The 21,352-nt window shown below is 42.9% G+C and overlaps 1 pseudogene; it reads right to left on the bottom strand.

The window, feature by feature from the left end:
• Positions 1–9,561: 9,561 nt before the first annotated feature.
• On the bottom strand, positions 9,562–10,605 carry LOC102134782 (uncharacterized; annotated as a pseudogene).
• Positions 10,606–21,352: the final 10,747 nt, after the last annotated feature.

Consider the following 21,352-nt stretch of genomic DNA (forward strand, 5'->3'; position numbering starts at 1 on the left):
TGGATGAGAGAAGAGTGAGCCAGAGCAATGCCAACAGTCTGCAAAGCCAGGTCAAGTCAAGCAACCTTGAGCCTAACAGAGAAATACAAAGTCCAGCCCTTGGGTCCAGACAACAAGTTGCACAAGGATGGCAGGTAAGGGCCTCAGACTGAGTCTGGGAGAGAGATTCAGGCGGTGAGGTAAACTACAGCCTTGAGGTGGGAGGTGGCTGCCAAGAATGTGAAATTTGGGGTGGTGTTAGAGCTCTGTTGTGGTAGCTTTCACTAGGGGCTTGTGTTGAGTTTTCTTCACCACATTTGGCAAACAGGGATTGAATTGAGGAGAGAGGTCAGAAAGGTGGGGCTGAGGTAGGGTCTTGAAATGTCGCATGAATCTTAGAGTGGGAGGCTAGACATCCGCAGCTCTGGTGAACTGTCATTGGCTAAAACATGATTTATTACAATTTACAGAGAGCTCAACTAGCAGTGGTTAGGTGATAAAAACCTGATTAGCTCATAAAACAAGATGTCTGGAGGTAAGCAGAAGGTTTGTTTATGATGTTTCAGAAGCAAAATTTGGGCAAATGTGCCAATTGGTAGGTTACAAGGAAGCCAATTTTTGGTTCCACTATAGTCAAGATTTCCCGATAACCATAGCTATCCAGAAATGGAGATGTGAAGCAGAATTAGCACCCACCTGGCAGGGACGTTGTAAAAGGAATTCCTGTACCTGCTGGGAAGTAGGAGAGACAGGGGAGAGAACAGGCTTTTACTGACCTGTGAGTTTCCTTCCAACCAGGAGAGCCCATGATTCTAGTAATTAGTTTTTCCTCTTTGAATGTTCATTTCATTAGATAATTATGCTAATTGAGATAAGTTTCTACTATCTCATTATAGTAGTACTTATCTCATTATAAGTGAGGTGTAATTTCAAGTTGAACAGTATTTTTTATCTTTAGCATCATTGTATGAGATGCAGAGTTTGCTGCGGACTTGGGCCTATACTGTATTTTGTTTATAACTGTGATTTTTACAAGGACAGAGTGAGGAGGTACACATTCTTCCCTGAGGTAGGTTATGGGTGACATGCATATGGCCCACTAACTGGTATATTAAGTACCGATTTCAGGGGTCCCATGAATGTGCTTAGGCTTGCCACACTGAGACAGAGTATCAGCTAGGCAGAACCTCCTCTTACACCCATGATGTTTCGTGCCCAGTAGGATAGCAGCAACCCCGTGTGGATCAGGGTATCAGGGAGAGAAGGGTGAATCCAGCTGATTAAAAGAAATTGCTCAGTTTCTCTCCAAATGAGAAATTTCTCATGGGTTCTAGTGTTCATGGCAAATATGATCTCTCTTCTAAAGTCTCTGAAAGCTTATTGGACAAAATTCTTAATTTCCTACTGTCACTTCGTAAAAAGAAGGACAGGACTTGGAACAGACACTGGCCATTCCCTTTCCTCTCCTCTTTCTATACTGCTACTGCCTGTGTAGTCACAGCAGTTCAGTTTGTATTAGAAAGCCCTATGCCCTACCCACAGTGATTGCAGTGGGACCAGGAGTGTTCATCTGACCCATCAGATTCTTTCCTCAAGGAATTTGGAGTTGGGACATGGAGGAGTTGATCAGTTTCTGCTGGACGTCTGGTCATTCTAAACAGTGTGGGTTGCCACCTTCTACCATGGGCTCAGAGAAACCTAAAGGAGAGGTGCAAAAAGAGACCATGTGGCCAAAGAGAGAGCCAAAGGCCATGTCCACCTGGATCCAGCCACGCTCTCAGTCCCTGGGCCCAGCTTCCTCCAAGACCCCTGAACATTTCCTAACTTTCTATTTTGTGCCATACCTCAGAGTCCACCCTGCAAGGCCATCCCCATTTTGTTTAAGCTGGCTTGCATGGAATTTTGTTTGTTTATAGGAACTTGGTAGAGATTTCATCCTTATAAGGGTCTAACAGGAAGTTAATATGAATTTTTAAAAGAACTTTATCATTTTTTCCACATATAAAATAATAAAAAAGCTCATTGCTACAAAAAAAAAGAGCATAAAATGTGTGTCTTAGAATGTGAAAATTGCCACAATAATCCTCCTTAGAGAAAATAGCTCTCGATAGTTTAGGAGTGAGAGCAAGGAGTGAACACACACAGGCATGAACCACTTTCCTGGGCTCTGACGAGGGGCCACACGTTGTTCGAAGCACTCTAGCAGAATTAACTTTTTTTATCCTTACCATCAGGCCGTGGCGTGGGACGAGTACCACACTCCATCTAAGGATAAGGAAACTTAAACACAAAGAGGTTGAAGGGGGAGGCAGGATTTGAATCCAAGCAGTCAGGCTCTAAGCCTGGGCTCTTAACCACCGTGCTATACGAACTCTCATTTTATTAGGCTGGTGCAAAAGTAATTGCAGTTTTTGCCATTGAAAGTAATGGCAAGTAATGCTCTCTTGTTTGTTGCCTATTGCTATGTAACAAATTACCATGAACTTACTGACAAACTCATACACATCTATTATCTTACAGGGGTCAGACACCACTGAGCTGCATCCTTTGCCTCAGGGTATTTCACAGGTCAGTAATCAAGGAATCACCCAAGGCTGGAGACTCATCTGAGACCCCATTGAGGAAGGATTCACTTCGCACAGTTGTTGGTGGGATTTGGTTTCTTGTGGGCTCTTAGACTGGAGACCTCCGTTCCTTATGACTGTCAGCTAGAGGCCGCCCTCCATTTCATATTATGTGGGCAACTTCATAGGGCAGCTCTGCACACAGTAACTTGCTTTCTCCCAGCCAGCTAGGTTCAGAGTGTGCCAGCGAGATGCAAACTCTGTCTGAAGGAACCAGTCACACTGTGCTATCCTACCACTTTGCCGTGTTCTGTAGGTTAAAAGCAAGTCACTAGGCCAGCCCACAGTCAGTGGAGGAAATTACACACGAATGGGCCAGGGCAATTGAACATCATTCTTGGGATCTGTTCGCCACACCCCTACTCATCCTTTTAAATTTTATGCCTTTTAGAGACAGGGTCTCACTCTGTTGCCCAGGCTGGAGTGCAGTTGCACCATAAGAGCTCACTGCAACCTCAAACTCCTGGGCTCAAACAGTCCTCCTGCACTGACCTCCTAAAGTGCTGGGATTATGGGCATGAACCATTGCATCCAGCTAATCCATTTTATCTTTTGTAGAGACCGGGGTCTTTCTATGTTGCCCAGGCTGGTCTTGAATTCCTGGCCTCAAGAAATGCTCCTGCCTCAGATTCCCAGAGGGCTGGGATTACAGGCGTGAACCATTGCACCAACCCAGCTTTTATGTTTTTGACAGCTCTCTGGTAAGGGGATGGCCACATGGCACCTTGAACTGGAGACAGCCAGGCTCACAGGGCACAGTTGGCCTGACCCACCCACCGTGATGTCAGAGAAGAAGCTGGGCCTGAGGGAGAAAGCATGGGTCTGCTCACTTCCTCTTGCCTACTTCCCTGCTGGAGACGAGAAACCCAGGAAAGGGACTGAGAGATGGTGTGAGCCCCTGCTATGCCTAGAATAGGCAATGTGAGACCTAGGAGGCCTCGTGCACTTCCCCCACCTCCCTGCACTCTAAGACACATGGTGCAGGGCATGGCCAGCTCTCCTGGGGAGGCTGAGTCAGGAGTGGAAGGAGATGTGAGGCTTTGCTGCAGGTCTCCTCCTGGAGAGGAGGGAGGCACAGTTCTCCCTGACCCTTACCCTACAGAGAGTTTTGCACCTTACTTCTGTCTACATATTTGGACATCATTCTATGTCAGAGCATAGGGATCCCATTGATTCTGTTTACTACTCCACTTACTACTCCACTGCTCGGGTGGTCTGATGGATCCTGATCTCTAAGCACCCTGAGGTCCACCCACTGCTTTTGCAGTGCATCAGTTCTGGTGGGCCCTCAGAATTGCCCCATCGTGCTGGGTCATTGTGGAAGTGTGTGCTCTAAACATAAACCTACTAAAAATAGTCTTTCTGAGTTTGGTGCTTGTGTATCTCTCGGTGAATCTCTGCCAACTGGGGCCATGAAGCTTCCATTAACAAGGATCTCTGAGCAGGTCCTGGGGCCTCCGAAGGAGGTGGAGTCAAGCCTCTGCCACTCCTTCCAGGGCTGAGGAGTGCTCTGCATTTGAAAAGGCAGGTGTGTGACACCCTGGATGACATCCCTGTGTGAGCTCATCTTCCAGGAATGAAAAGGAGGTGTTCTTTCCCTTCAGGCAGGTGAGCCTTTTGCCCCCTACGCTTGCTTCTATTGCACGCTCAGGTGGCTCTTTCACTGTGGACACTACAATTAGTGAAGTCTGTTTCGTGCCTGTCACTCCAGGAACAGGCTTTAGACAGTCTTTCATGCCCCCTTTGCTTCATTCAGGGTTTTCATAAATAATCTTTCTTCTCGCTTACCCTTTCTTTTCACCGACAACATCTGAAACCATGTAGAGCGTCGCCTGCATACAGCTCAGTATCCTGCATGGTCCCCTGTTTAGTTAAAGTGGTTATAGTTTTAGCTAATTTATTAGTAAGTAGTTGTAATTTACTGAGGTGTTGGTGTGCATCAGGCCTTACGCGACGTGCTTTGTTGGAGAAAGCTCCTGGAAGCGTCCCTACAGACTGCTCTTTGAGATATTTTTGTCAGCCCTGTTTTACAGAGGAGGAAACCAAAGCTGAGGAAGTGACACACACAAGGTCATTGAGCTAGAACGTGGTTGCATCTGAATCTATGACAGCTTAGGAAACCTCCGTTGTTAAGCCCTCTGCCATGCAGAATTGTTGCCCCACCCCCGCTGTAGGTTCACTGTGGGTCCCGGTAAGAACAAGGTTATTCAGCTTCTCAGGAGGACAAGGAGAAATTGGAGAGCCTCCAGGGAAGGCCCTGGAAAGTGATTAAGAGGATAAGAGTAAGGCTGGTGAGAAAGATTAGAGGAATAAGAGAAATTTAATCTGGAGAAATAAATCCTAGGGGCTATATTAATGGCATTCTACTGATGTCTTCATGAAAATCAATGGAAATATTTTTAAAAACAGGAGCCAGTCTACTAGTCTTATTACACGATAGAAAAGGAATGACTTGACTATAATTTATTTAATTAGTTTAGCAAATACATAGTATATAGCCACCATAGCCAGACTACAGAGTGAACAAGACAGGTAGGGACCCTCCTCTGGCAGAACTTACATTTTGGTGGCAGGAGTGGAAGAAGGAGGGAACAGACATACACAAGATAAATGAGGAAAGGTTATTCAAATGGGATCATTCCAGTCAGTGATATGTGCTGTGACAACACCAGGGCAGGAAGACGGGCAAGCCAGTAACTGTAGGAGGGCTTCTCCCAGAAGGGGGCCTTTGAATGGAGACCTTAAAGCCATGTGAAGCTCTGGGGGCAGAGGGACCTTGAAGTAGGAACAAGTTTGGCAAATACAAGAAACAGAAAGCAGAAGGATGAGGCTGGGTGGTAATCTGGTGGGAGATCAAGCCAGAGCCTCACCATGAAGGGCCATAGAAAGCCACCAGGCAGAGTAGCTCTCCAGCTCTGGGGGCAGGGAGAATCCACTGATGGGCTGTAGGAGATCAGAGGGAGAGGTGTCTGTGTGACAGATGCTGTGGCAGCATGGATGGGGGTGCCTGGGCCTTTGGATCTGTCTTGTGTCATTAGCACAGTGGGGAAATCGAGGTGGATTAGATGTTGGGGTGGGCAGAGGTAAGAGTAAAAACACTCAAGGATGACCATCAGGTTTTTGAAAAGAAGAATCAACTATTTTGTTGTCATTTTACTAGAGAAGGTTTTAAGAATACCTTCCTTGAGGGTTATTAAGCTAATACTCCCAAGCCGTCAATTTATGTGACATTTGGGTCCCTGCATGTTTTCTTAGGGAGAGGATCCAACCTCTCTTCTGTTTCTTGGAAGGGAAAACCTCCCCCACACCACCTCCCAGCAACAGAAAGGTTGAGTTTGACCTAGACCAAACTCTCCCCACTCCACCTCATTTTGCAAGAGAGGAAATTGAGGCTGTGACAGTAGGTTGCAGAAAGTCACACCACATCTTGTTCTTGGCAGAGTCCTAGGTCTCCTGACTCCCCAGCCAGGGCTGTCTCTGCTGTATGAGCTGTCTCACGGTGCAGGGAGGCAGAGCGTTGAACAGACATTGATTCCATCCCTCCTAGCCTGGATGAAAACAAGGACTCTTTCTATTTAGAGGTCAGTTCTCTGAGTTAGTGGCCTCAGCTCTCAGTGCCTTGTCTGCCTGATAGAAATTTAAGCAGGTCTGTTGCTAAGAAAGGTCCCCAGTATTTGAGTGCTTATGAAATGCAAGTAAGATCCAGGTGTGACTGGAACTGAAATGAGGCAGGAGTGAGGTATGTGTGCTGATCTATTTTGGGGTGCAAATCATCAAGGTTTAGGGCCCGTGGGAGGGTGGCGAGCTCCTCCAGGAAGTGTTCCCTTAACTGTTTTCTCAGTAAGCCCTGAATTATAGCCTATCAGACAGGATCCTGAACAGAAATCTCTGTCATCCCGTAATACCACGACGTACCTTTTAAAAGCAGGAGTCAGTCGTAGAGTAACTAACCCAAAGTGGAATGAATATGTTTCTTTCTCAGTTTTCACTTTCCACACTTCAGGCACACTTTTGTGGTTCGGTCTCTGAAGGCCAGCAAAAGGAAACAGAAGGAAATAAAGGCCGGGCGCGGTGGCTCAAGCCTGTAATCCCAGCACTTTGGGAGGCCGAGGCGGGCGGATCACAAGGTCAGGAGATCGAGACCACAGTGAAACCCCGTCTCTACTAAAAATACAAAAAAAAAATTAGCCGGGCGCGGTGGCGGGCGCCTGTAGTCCCAGCTACTCAGGAGGCTGAGGCAGGAGAATGGCGGGAACCCGGGAGGCGGAGCTTGCAGTGAGCCGAGATCGCGCCACTGCACTCCAGCCTGGGCAACAGCGTGAGACTCCGTCTCAAAAAAATAAAATAAAATAAAATAAAAAAATAAAATAAAAATAAAGGCACGCCTTTTAAAAAGCTGGTATTATGAAGAGGAAACCATAATGTTCCCAAAAGTGTGGATAGACACAATGCAGACCTCCTCTAAGAAACATCCAAACGAAATTTAAGAAACTTTATAATGACCTTTTGTGTAGCCTGGCAAGAAAAATGCAAAATATGATGAATGCGTTACGATTATAATGCCCCCTGCCCAGAAGCTTAATTCAATGTGGAGGGAATTCAGTGTCTGTGGCCATGTTCCTTGAGGAATCACTGAATGCCTCAAGACCTGAGGTCAATTTTTGTGATATAGCATACTTTTAGACAAAGCTAAACTGATAGAATTCCCAAGACAGAGAAATGCCTTCTCAACCAAACTTACTTTTCAGATGTACTTTTCTGGGGTTGAAGCAGGTGGTTTGTCTCAAAGAGGCCTCTGTTTAAAGGAATGTTTGATCTTTGGGAAATGCTATCACTGGCAGCCTTGAATCACATTATCAAGTTGGTTGGCTGATTGAGAGCTTGGCAAAGATCAGAGGGAATGAGCCATGCAACAAAGTTAAGTTTTGATGAGTTAAGGAAGGGAAGGACCATCCTGAGTTTGGGGAGCTGTCTAGGGTGGGGGAGCCTCTGCTGTGCACAGCCCTGGGGTGGCTATTGGTGTTGGAAACAAAGCTAGTCTCCTGGTCTGGTCCTACTGAGACTGGTCAAGGCCTTGACTTTGCAAACAGCTTGGTTTCCTTAGAAAGGACCTGGAAACATGGAGTCAGACAGTTTGTTTAATGCTTTAGTCATGGTGTGCACTTTTGGCCTGAGGAGTGAGAGTCAGGGTCTGTTCAAACGGCGAGTTGAGGTCTCCTGCTAGATGGTAGTCTACCAGGCACAGGCTCGCAAAGGATCTAGAATTTGGTCACCTCCAAGAATGGAGCCACTTCCTCCTACGAAGAAGTGATTATTCTTGTTTAAGACCTGGAGAGAAGCTAGTATATCTCCATTTTCAGCTTAGCTAGCCAAGTTCTAGCAGGAACCGTGATAATTGAATCAGCAAAGTACATTCTGGGAGTAAAATGTTTACTATACAAAGGTTAATTCACCTCTACAAAGAGATACTTCCTCACCCTCAGAGCTTCTACAGATTTCTGTGGAAGTATTTTTGGGTTTAGTGCCCTGACGATAAAAAAGTTGGGAAAAAGATATTATACTCTTGGGCCCAAGAGTAACTATCAGTCACTCCTGGAAAATGCTAGGAATCACTGGTGTTACCGTAGGAAATAAGAAGAAGAGGGTACGAATTGAATGCTTGTGGAATATTGTGGTTGAGCAGATGAGTAAATTGAGGCTCAGAGAGCTTAACTCTTTGTTCAGTCTAGAAGGAGATAGAACTAGGATTTGAATTCAGGGCTATCTGGCTATAAAACCCACCACATTTCTACTATCTCATTCTTGATAAGAGCAAGATTCTGTAAGTTGGTAGTTGGAAGGCGTTTCTGGCATCTGCAGAGAGGGAATGCCTCTTTATTCCTTTTTGAGACACTTAGTTAAATCCATGTGCTTTACATCAGTGTATAGTGATCTGGGAAAGGCCCTTTTTTTCTTACTTTTCCATCTGTTCAATTAGAGAGTGGAACCAGATCACCTCTCAGGACGCTGCTGTCCCTGACTCAATGTTTGACCAGAGTAGAGCCAGTGGGCAGTTCTGGCTGTGTATTTGAAATGGATTGTGTTTGCCTTTGTATCAAAGATAAGCCAGGTGGCCACAAATCTGTTTCCTCTTCCTAGGCACGTGGCTAAATTGTATTTCCCAGCCCCCTTGCATCTGTGTGGGCCATGCGACTAAGTTCTCACCAGTGAATGCAAGGGCAGACTGCTGGGTCATTTCAAGGCCAAGGCAGCTGAGAGCAGTTATGCTTCATCCAGTTCACTTTGCCCTTTTGACAACAACCTTGGAGACTATGTGATGTGGGTAGCAGCATGCCCAAGATGGAAGAGGCTTGGTTTCCTGAGTCAGTGCTGGTGGAGAGCTGCCAAGGGAGCTGCCCAACCAGAACATCTCTGCATTTGACTTTGCACGAGTGAAAAATACAACTGATTGTTGAGCCACGCCATGGATATGTGGGATTGCTTGTTATGGCAGCTAATGTTAAGGGCCCTAATACAGGCATCCAGTGTCCATTCCCTCATTCCCTTTTCTGAAAGAAACAGCGTCATTTTCAGTCCATCTGCTCCAGAGGATTTACAGTCGTCTCTCAGTATCCATAGGGGATTTGTTCCAGGACCCCCACAAATGCCAAAATCCGTGGGTGCTCAAGTCCCTGATATAACCTGGTGTAGTATTTGCACATAACCTACGCACATCCTCCCATATACTTTAAATCATTTCTAGATTATTTATAATACCTAACACAATGCCTACACATCACTTCATGTGTGTGGATTCATCCTAGTACTTGTTGCGCGGCAAATTCAAGTTTGCTTTCCAAACCTTTGTGGAATATATATATTTTTTTATACTGTATGAAGTTTATTGATATGTTACTCTTGGTGGCAGACTCCTCCCTGAACGTTTGTTGACCCAAACAGTGTCATTTCCGGATGAGTTTTAAGTTTCTGCTTTGTGAACTTTGTGAGCAGGAGTCACATTTATCTCTCAAGCAATACTATAACTTCCAAAGGGAGCACATTTGTCACCAGATCCTGAACTTTTTAAAGCTACACCTTCTACTGAGAGAGCAACAGAAAGAAAACAAGGCTCTCTGGCCTGGGGACATCTTCTCCACTTGTAGCAAGACGAGCATTCTGGGGACTTAAGCTATGTTTCCGGAATTTCTTATCTGCAGGAACAGCAATGGGCACTTATGCTGCAGCATAACTCTTCAAGACTTCTGACTTTGAAACCACAGCATGTCCAGGAAGAGGTTTCCATTCCTGTGCTTTCTGAGCATTTGAACCTACTAAGATAAAAGGTGGGGCACTCATCTTACTGTCTTGAATCATCTTGTAAGTTGGAGAAGTGACTTTTGTTGGATGCTGCAGAAGTTGTGGATCCTTAGGATTAGATAGACAGAGAGTTGCTTGGGGAAAAGGCCCAGGTGCAGGTGGCAGTGATGGGTGACTTTGTTGATTCTTATCAGTTAGACAATAAGGGGTCCACATGTTAGAATATGGTGGTGGTTGTCCTGCTTCACTTGCTGCCATTGCTAATATCTGAGAAGCAAACTGAGCTGTGTCAGCTGGGACATAGGCAAACTCTGGTGAAACAGCTATTGGAGATGGTTATGAGGATGGGGTAGTAGTCTTAGGGGTGGCTGGTTTGGAAGAAGGAACACAAACTGCTTCAGTTTGCTCAGTGCCTAGCTCAGCATAAATTGATGGAAACTGGGTGGTTTTGTCACTATATCCTCTTCAGGTTACATTGTCCTTGTCTTTGTCTGTAGATTTTTCTATCTGTGTGGGTACTTTAGATTCCGTTCCCTCTGACCACTTCATCCAGAGAAGTATTCCCTTCTCTACACCTAATAAGTTCTTTAAAATAAACTGCTGCAAACTGGGTCATGTTTGATGGGTTGGTTTTGAGAATGGCTCTGCTAATTTCCCTGAGCAGAGTCTTGAGGTCACAGGGTACGGCAAGTCTGGGCTTTGAAGAAATTATTTTGGCATGAAGAAATTATTTTGGCATGAAGAAATTATTTTGGCATGAAGAAATTATTTTGGCAGCATGTCTGTAACTCAGCTTCTTTCCAGCTGTGCTCTTAAGAACTTCCTTGTTGCCCCCTTGCTGGAATATTTTTTAAACAAATATTTTAGATCTGCGGTTGATTGAATCCATGTATACAGAACCGCAGATATGAAGGGCTGACTGTGTGAATACTATGAGCCTGGTCAGTCAGAGCATTGCATGTCCCCCACCCTTAGCCACAGAGATTGGCTTAGCAATGGGCATTAGAGCCAAGCAGAGCCTTTGGGGAAGGCTCTGTTCTACTGGCTTTGAAGCTGTGAAGAGAATGCAGCTGCTGAGCACCACCACATGAAGAGAGCCTGCCTGAGAGTGGCCACAGAAGAGAACAGACAAGAGACAGAAAGTGAGATTGGGAGAATCAGCTGGCACTGTAGAAACCCCTAGGTTCAATCACACTGGAAGCCAGATCTACCTCGGATATTTCGGTCACCAGAGCAAATAAATTCTCTGTTACTTTTGATTAAGTCATTTTGGGGTTTTTTTTTTTTATTTTGTCACTTGTTGCCGCAAGTGTATTTACTTACATAGGCAGTAAAGATGAGGAAGGCTTGAATAAAAACGAAACAAAAATAGCTGCAGGTTCAATGGCATGCTCAGTATCATGAGCTCCTTTTGGAGTCAATTTTCTAGTTTTTACAAGTCATCAAGTTTTGTCCACCAAATTTCAGAATGAGTGAATGAATAAAGGCCTGAAGGCCAGTGCCATGGAGGAGAGTGAGCTGTGCTTCAGCCAAAGTACAAGAGTAGCTGGTGAAAGGTCTTTGGGGTACAACATCACCTGATCTAGAGTTACATGTTATTTTTCTATATAATATTTGAAAACATGATGTATTAGAATAAATTATTATAATTCTAACTTACATAATGAGTATGTATCACAGTACAGGATGTACAAATAAATACTCATAAAGTACTTGATGGATTTCTTTGACAATCAGCAGTGGTCTAGCTTGAATTCTTCCAGAACGCTGAGGCTCAATTATCATTGCAGGAACCATTGTGCTACTATAGGTAGGCTCAGTCTGGAAGCTTTAGTAATCGTAAGAGAAGAAAAGCAATCTTCATAAAGCAGAAAATAGTATGTGCATTTCCATATTGAGTTTTTAGTATTGAGTTTTCCTTGGTTCATACAAATTGGCATCCTTCTTTACTGAGCCAAATTCAGAATGAATGATTGAATGAATAAATGAATGAATAACAAAGTAACGTGATTTACAACTGAAAACTGAATTCTAGTTGGTTGAACAATAAGAGAGTAATAGCCCCATAAAGTTGAGAAGTCCAGAAGACCAGAAGTCAGATCCAGATAGTGAGATGAGGTCCTCCAAAACCCTCAGATTTTCTTCATGGAGCAGGCTTCACACAGTCCTGGCAGACCAGCTTATCTTTAGCAGCAACAAGATGGCTGCAGAATTCCAGGCTGTAACATCATCACAGTACATTCTCCAGGTTTAGAGAGAGGGTCTTCTTGCACTAGTTTTTGCAGAGGATGAAAAATCTTTCCTTGCTGGAAGGATTCAATGATGCCCCCTCATCCCCTCGTGTGTCACTGGCCGATCCCTAGAGCCAGAGGGTCGGGAGATACTGGTTGGCTAAAGCTGATCAGGGCCTACACATTGTTGGGGGTTTCAACCTCACCTAAATCACATGGTTAGGTAGGGAGGAGGGATGGTTTCCCAAAGGAAATATAGGGAGATTGTTCCCAGGAAGAGGGTGAATCAATGATGGGCAGCAGATAACAGATGTCTTCTACAAACAGGAAGTGTATTTGCTGCAGTAACCTTGAATATATTTCCATAGCACCTCTTTGAAGAGCCATTTGCTTCATTTTGATACATTGAATGGTCTCTAAGGGTCATAGAAAATCTGCAGTAAATGTTACTGAAAGGAAGAAAGGTAAAGAAAGAAAGACTGTTAGTAAAAGTAACCCTAGTTTCACTAGTAGGTTCTCATATTTCAGTGGTTTAACACAACAGAAGTTTAATTCTGTTCTCCTCTCACATGGTGGTCTGTCAGGTTTTTCACACTCTGATTCTGAGACTCGAGTTTCTTCTGTCTTGTGCCTTAGCCAAAGGCCCCATAATATTTCACTTTCCAGGCCATAGATGGGGAAAAAGAGGGGAACATATCCATAAACATCACTTCTGCTTACCTTCTATTGGGCAGAACTCAGTCACAGGGTTACTTGTGACTTAACTGCAAGGGAATCTGGGAAACGCAGTCCAGCTGAGTGTTCAAAACAAACAAACAAACAAACAAACAAAAAACTATGAGAAAGGAACACAATCAGCCAGGCGCGGTGGCTCATGCCTGTAATCCCAGCACTTTGGGAGGCTGAGGCGGGCAGATCACCTGATGTTGGAAGTTCAAGACCAGCCTGGCTAACATGGTCAAACCCTGTCTCTGTTAAAAATACAAAATTAGCTGAGCATGGTGGCACACGCTTATAATCCCAGCTACTCAGGAGGCTGAGGCAGGAGAATCACTTGAACCTGGGAGGCTGAAGTTGCAGTGAGCAGGGATTGAGCAACCGCACAGAATGAGACTCTGTCTCAAAAAATAAAATAAAATAAAATAAAATAAATACATAAAATAAAATTTAAAAAGAAAAAGAAAGGAACACAATTAAAGAAATTCCATTCCCCTGATGCATTTGCTGGCAAAGAAAATGTTTTTCTAAATCAAAATGTATTACTAAGACAATAGGTGAGAATAGCTGCAGATTACATTGCACAAGTGTGTTAACACTATTTAAAACAGTGGCTCATGCCTGTAATCCCAGCACTTTGGGAAGCCAAGGCAGGTGTATCACTTGAGGCCAGGAGTTCGAGTCCAGCCTGGTCAATATGGTGAAACCCCGTCTCTACTAAAAAAACAAAAATTAGCCGGGCATGGTGGCGCAAACCTGTAATCCCAGAGCTGCAGTGAGCTGAGATTACTCCACCGCACTCCATCCTGGGTGACAGAGTAAGACTCTGTCTCAAAAACAAACAAAATACTTAAAAGAAATCTGTATGGAACTGACATAGACATACACAAACGGCAATTTCACATAGTTTGACTTAATAACAATTTGACATAAAATCTAGGAAATGGTGAAGCTGAAAACATATTGGGAACATCTCCTGTTGAATTTCTGGGATCTTTATTTTGGAAAAACTTTCTGAGGTCTAGTTTACATATGAGAAAATGCTGGCATTTTAGGTGGATAGTTTGATAGGTTTTAGCAATCTTACTCAAGTTTTGATAGGGAAAATGTACAGGGAAGTAGGTCTATACTACCACTATACAAAAGGGGTTGTTGAAGGAATGCCTGAAAAAGTCTCTAAAACAATTTCTCTTTCTTTGAGCTAATTAACAGTGAAAAAAGAATTTTGTCCAAGTCAGATTATTGCTTCAGTTTGCTTAACCAGGACAGATGTGACTTCAGCCTATGAATAGAATGAATATACATAACGGGTTTCTGATAAACCACATTTGCAGTGGTCAAGAGTTTGGGCTTTGGCATCACATTGATCTGGGTTGGGTTCTTTCTCTGTTACTTGGGCATTCTGAGGTTCAGTTTTCTCTTCCGCAAATTGGGATTGATAGCATGCTAGCACTTGACAGGGTTCATATAAAGATTAAAAGAGATAGTACATGAAAACAGTACAATGACTAGCTCATAGTAAGTGTTCAATACACATTAGCTGCTTTTATTATTATCACCCATTAGAAAAATACCCATTCTTTGAGAAACTCTGGTTTTGTACAGTATATGCCACTGAACGGCTCCTGAAGACATCATGCTCAGCTTGACTTCTTTATCTTTTTTTATTCACCATCCCATTATTTTCTATAAGGTATTTTGAATTCCCTGTGGAAGCAAGAACCATAGTAACAAGCTTTCAGCATCATTTTGCTTTTGAGATAATCATTAATGGAATTATTTTGATACTTTTTTTTAAAAAAACAAGACAGCCTTGAGCTGTCACTACAAATGCCTTTTCAAAATCCCTTGATTTATTTTTCTGTTCATCCGAACTCTTGTATCTTCATTTTCATATGTTCTTGATGAATGGATAATGTTGTCTTTAGATGTTCTCAACCATCCTGGGCACATTAAAACCCACCCAATGGCCCTCATCAAGTGGAAAAGAAGAAGGGGAAATCCGAGCAAAAGATATTGCAGACTCGTCTTCTGAGACACGTGCACCTGCTAAGGGAGTCCTATTAAGGAAATCTACAAAGTCAGCCTCTGATTATCAAAGTTCTTCCTTAAGGAGAAAAGGAAAAAAGCAAAAGCAAAATAACACATTTACTTCAAAGAACTCCTGTCTGATTGAGCGAAGGAAAAGTAGCCTCATTGCTTTGATCCTTTCACTGAGCAAAACAACATGAAAAGCGAAAACAAGGCTCAAGATATGGGCTTTTGTTGAGCGCATCATTAGGAGTGTTTATTGGCTGCTGCAAACACACATCCCAGCTCTGGAGCATGCAGTAAGGTTTGCTCAGTGACAGCATGAGAGCAAGCCTCAGTAGCTTCCCCAGGGAAGGCAGGGCCATTGATTCTGAGTCTCACTCCTTTTCCAAGAGAGGGAGGAGGGACCTTAAGTTTCAAACCTCCTTGGCTCCTGGTGAGTTCAGGCTTAAGAAATACTCTTGGATTTTTATTTAAGGCCTTGGTTTGTTTACCCTTGATAAACACTGTCTGATTCTTTTCTTCCCTTTGAAGAGAAAAGCTCTTGAATAAGCTGATGAAAAAGGCTTTTTGCATATGAGCTTCTTCAAAACAATGCTGTAATAAGTGCAAACAAATCAGGATCAGATGAATTACATTTCCTCTTTAAAATACAGAGTTTAATGGATTTAAGGTGAAGGGGAAGTGTTTTTGTGACAGTGCTCTTCAAATCCAGAATCCTGGGAGGCAGTCAGTACACTAAGAGTATGGACTGAATTTGCCTTCCTATATTTCAGGACAGTATTTCTCAATTGGTGTGTGTGGCCTCAGTCCTTCAGAGGTGACCTGTCACATTTTGGGGAATGCATAAAGTTAATTTGTTTTACAGTGAGGAAATTCCCAACACAGCACTGAGCAGACAGAATGTGATGCTGAGTGGCACTGTCACCGTCGGCTACAAGGAGGTAAAAGGCGTAATTTAATAGTAAGCTGGCACCAAAGAAAGATTTCGTAATTTGAGGAATGTGCGAACACTTTGCTTCATGAGCACATAAAAGAGCGCGGCCAGGTAGGAAGCAAGCCCATACGGCAGCTCTGCTGGAAACTCCACGAAGGTGGAAGCCTAGGGTTTCTCCTAGCACTGGGAGCCCATTGCCCCACCTGGGGCTAGACAACAACAAAACGTTCCATAAATGAATGAATGAATGAACCTGTCGCATAGTGGCAAAGGGTGACCAAGGGGCTAGACTCTGTGGATGAAATCTACTGTCAAACTAGACCAGAAAATCGAAGGTTAAGAACCTTTGTTTTGAGCAGGAGAAAACCCTGTCTTTTCGACAGTCTTTTCTTATGTTGTATGTATTTTCTTGCTTTGCCTCCCGTCCTGGCCTAGAAGCTCACTGAGGGCAGAGTGCTCATCTTAACCGATTTTTTTTTTTTTTTTGTGAGACAGAGTCTTGCTCTGTTGCCCAGGCTTGAGTGCAGTGGTGTAATCTCAGCTCACTGCAACCTCTGCCTCCCAGGTTGAAGCGATTCTCCTGCCTCAGCCTCCCACGTAGCATGGATTACAGACATGTGCCATCACGCCTGGCTCATTTTTGTATTTTAGTAGAGACAAGGTTTCACCATGTTGGTCAGGCTGCTCTCGAACTCTTGACCTCAGGTGATCCACCTGCCTCGGCTTCACAAAGTGTTGGGATTACAGGCATGAGACACTGCGCCCAGCTACTTGTATTAACTCTTTTGGTCTTTTTTCTTCTTTTAGAGGGCCTTGTGCATGGCATGAGATGCTAAATGATGCTGAAAGAATCCAGACTGTCATCTTCATCACCATCATTATCACCATCATCTTCACCTTTGTCATCATCTTTATCATTTTCCTTCATCATCAACCTTCATTATCTTCATCATCTTTTTCTTCCCCTTTGTTGATTTCGTTTTCCCTCGGGATAGTGTTGTGCTGATTTCTAAGTGCTTTCACGGGCGTGATTCTGCAGCGGTATACACTTGTGCTCTCCAGCTGACCCGGTTAGGATTTTCCTTGTGGTCAGCATCAGCATAAGCCCCTCTTATTGGGCACCTGCTATTGGTTCTGCTTGTTCTCCTGATTCTCCAGGCACAGCTTGAGGAATGGACGGCTTTAGGTGCAGTGAGGAAACATAAGCTAGTGTTTATTATAGTAAAAGAGAAATTTGTTAAATCACTAGGCAAAAATCAATAATTCAAACAAAGAAAAAGAGACTAAAAGCAAAGTTGCGTTGCTTTCAGTAATGTAAAATACTCTGCTGTGACCCTTATTTTGGGCAGTGTTCTCAGTGAAGAATGCGCCAATTCTTAAATATCACATGACTTCCTTATTAGTCTTAACAAAATAACAAAGAACTGTGCATATGAGAATGGTTAGAGCAGCCTTTTCATCCTACTGATATCAATACAAATAAAGAGATATTTTGCCGCAACCGGTCCTGGCTTCAAAAAGAGCCATAAATGCCTGGTGGTTTTTTTTTTTTTTTTTTTTTAAATCATTTCTGACTTTTGGTTTTCAGAGCATTTGATCTCTCTTCCTTCTGTCTCTGGCATCCTCTATCACAAGCATGAAGTGGAGATTCGTGGAGCCCTCAGGCTAGTTCTTTGGTTTTCAGGTAAGTCTTTTAGATAAACTTGAATGAATAAATTCATATAACTTGACAATTTACTCATTTAAAGAGACAGAGCTACTTTGAGACTTGTCTAAAATGAACAATGTTTGGGGCATTTTAAAAGAAAAATCATTCCAGAACCACACCCTGCCACCACCAACGTGTGGACTTCTGCCATTTGAACCACACCCTGCCACCACCAACGTGTGGACTTCTGCCATTTGAATAATATTACTGAAACGCATATTGCAGAAAAGTGGATATAAATTTCTAATGTTTGTAGTTCTTATAAAACCATAAAACAGAAAACTGATTTATAGGTTAAAGTCAAACAATAAAACAAATACAATTAAAGTTAACTGCATTAACTTTAGAAAGTTATGGTTTGTGAAAGATACAGTTTTTTGGAAGTAGATCACTGCTTGAAACAAGGTGCTGGCCATCTTGGCTTTTCGTGAACTCCTTTGGTACAAATGCAGTATGTTAGAGTTATGGCCAACTCAGTTCTTCACTCACTAGTCTTTGACAAAGTAGTACCATTGGTACCAACATAAAGTAAACACAAATGCAAACTTCGGCTTTGCCTTGTATAAGGCATCCAGGTGGTACAGAATATGCTTACATCAAGTTATTTTATCATCAACATGAAAACGTCAAATTAAAAACTCTCCTTAGAGAGCTCACAGGTACCTGTAAACTCATCCCAGTAACATAGTAAATATGGATTTAGAGCGAAACCATTGAACTCAAGCTTATTATGAAAATGTTTTGATTATAACATAGTGACCTTTACATGTTGTAAGGATGATTTTGTACTTTTTTCTAAGGAGTCCATTTAACTGAGTTATAATTTACCAAATGGAATGGGTGTATCAACAGGAATATAAAAGGCTTTGAAGGAATTTAAAATCTCCTTTCCCTTTTTTTCTTCTATACAATCAGTATGGCCTTGGTTACACTGCAGTAACAAATAACCCTTGAATCCTAGTGTCTTAACCTAACAAAAGTGTATTTCTGCACTGCTGGTTGGGACAGGGCCTCTGCTCCTGTGGTCACCTCTGCTCCTGAGGACTCAAGCTGATGGAAGCCTTGACATGTGCTCCCACCATCTCCCTGGCAAGTGAACAAGGTGTGATGACTCATGGCTTGGCTCTCTAAAGTTCAACCTTCTATACACAAACCGTCGGCCACAGACAGTTATATGGCCACCCTAATTTCAAAAGAGAGAAGTACAGTCCCCCCGTGTGCTCACAGAGGCGAGAACTGTAAGTATTTGTGAAGAGCCCTAGTGCCTACCAGCCCTTCCTTAATCCTCCTTCACTTGGTACGATGGCAGGACCCTCAGGGAGAAGTACTGCCTCTGATGTCCCTTTCGGGTGGTCTGCCTGCCTTATCTCTCTAAAAATACTCCTGCCGTCTTAGACAGCAAATGGGTAATACAAAATAAGAAGGTCTATTTATTACTTTTAGAAAACAAAAGGAAGAAGTATGTAGTTGAGCAAAGGTTGAATAAAAATTGCAAATTTTGTGTTTAGAGGTAATTAATAAGAATAATATCATCTTCTTTCCTGGAGTAAAATTCATCTGAAGTGGCCCTGACGGCAAAAAGATTAGCTCTGGGGTTTGAATTCCATAGTGGATATTGGTTAGCAAACAGGACCCCCAAACCTTTTAGGGGTATTTGGTCATTATTACTCTTTTGGTGACTGTAGTTATTGAGGAAAAAAATCCTCCATGAGTATCTTGTATTTTCACTTTCATATTTTAAGTGGCAGTGGGATTAAGGATAATTATGCATGTAGTTTGTATTTAAATAAGGCATGTGAGTGGAAATATCACTGAATTTGCCTCTCAGAAATCCGTCCTCAATCACGATGGTGAAATGTGCATTAAAAGTACCTCATGCTATGATAATTAAATGTTATGTTTTCCAAAGATGCTAGATGACATCTCCTGAGGGTCTCAATGTTTGCAAGTACCTCTATTTTACATGACAGAACTTTAAAAAATGAGCAATAGTAACTTTTATAAATTGAGGATTTAAAATGAAAATTAGACATACCATTCTCTAAAGATATTTTATTCTGCTATATGACCAATGATAAATCTTTAAGTCTCTGGATACAGTACATAAAAACTGGAAATGTTTTTCTTTCACCAATAGGTAGCACCAAATATGCTACTTTTTCGTTTTCATTTGGCCATTAGGTTTTTAAAAAGTCAAAGTGACTTCTTTTGTGCTAGGTAGTATACATTTAGATAGAAAACAATTACTGTCTTTGATGTCTATTAAAAATGTAAAGCATGTTCACTGTAGGAAAATCAGGAAGTACTGATGAACATAAAGAACCAAACCAAATAAAGCAGAGGTTAAAAAATAATGATTGGTAATAATCTTACTACCTAAGAGCAATCACTGAACATAGTGTTTTTCTTACTAGTCTTTTTAAAAATGTGTGTGTGCATGTGTGTGTGTGTGTGTGTGTGTGTGTGTACAGTTGGGATCATACGTAGGGAATTTCATTTTCTACATTTTTCATTTAACATTAGAATATTTTGGGGGGGGGGTGGTGATGAGGAATGTACCAGGCCCTGTTTTATAACCTTTTTCTTAGAATTATGCAACTTTCTCCCAAATTTCAGAACACTGTTCTTCTTGGGATAAAAGCAACAACAACCCTTACCCACAAGGATGTGCCCCATGGGATGCTATTGGAAGCAAGTATCATAAAACCTGACTCAAATTAAACAATAAGGACATTTATTATTCCACGTTATTAGGCATCCAGAGGTAATTCAGGCTTCAGCGGTTGCTTGATATAGTGGCACAATATCTTCAAGGACCAAGGTTCTTCCATACTGCCTCTCTGCTGTCCACCCAATTGGCTTTGTCCCTGGGATAATGGCAGCAATTAGGTCAATGGGCTTCCTTATGTATGCCTAGAGGGAGACAGAAAGATATCTCCCTCAAGTACAGCATGAAAGTCCTCCTGTCACTTGGGGATCCCACTGGTCCAGTTTAGGTTACATTCCTGCCTGGGCACCATTAGCAGTTGTTTCGTACAGTGCTTAAACCTGGGATCCAAAAGGACTAGCTTTGATCTATTGGAACCCTCCCTGGAGCTGAGGGTGGCGCCATCTTTTCATGCATCACAAAGCTGTATGGGGAAGGGCTGACCGCCTCCACAAAGTTGGAATTGTTTTGGTGGGAATGAATGTGATGCTGAATGGGTATCCAACATCATCCAGTAAAAGGGCCCCTTACGACGTCTCTCCTGCCTCCCCTCTCCACTTCTCCAGTCTCACCTTGCACTGTGGTCCCCCACCTCTTTGGCTCCTGCTTCTACAGGTCATGTTCTCAACCTCAGGGCCTCTTGTCCATGCTGCTCCCTCTTCCTGGGATGCTCTTGCCTCCTCTCCTCTCATTTCCTAGTTAATTCCTACCCATCCTTCAAATGTCAGCTGAGCTCCCCTGTTCCCTGATGAGGTCAAATCCCTTATTCCTCTCCCTTTCTGGAACTTGGTAGTGTTCAGTCTTTACTTAATTGTGTCTTTCTTGACAAAGGTTTCTTTGTTTCCCACTAATTCTAGCCTCCCTTAGGGTGGAGATTACCTCACTGTTTTATTTCCTGTGCCTAACACAGTGCCTGAAATATGTAAGGTGCACAACAAATAATTTGTGAATAATATATGACTGAAATTAATTTTAAGCAAAAGTTAGCCGCCAGCATATAAGGATGAAATGTAATGTTCAAAATCTAAATTTAGTATTTACCCTTGTTTATTTCAAATATTATCTTCTATGGGAACAGGGATGGCATTTCAAAGCTGACTCTACTAGGGAGGCCCTGAGAAT

Source organism: Macaca fascicularis, chromosome 2 (assembly GCF_037993035.2).
Source record: "Macaca fascicularis isolate 582-1 chromosome 2, T2T-MFA8v1.1".
Taxonomy (NCBI): Eukaryota; Metazoa; Chordata; class Mammalia; order Primates; family Cercopithecidae; genus Macaca; species Macaca fascicularis.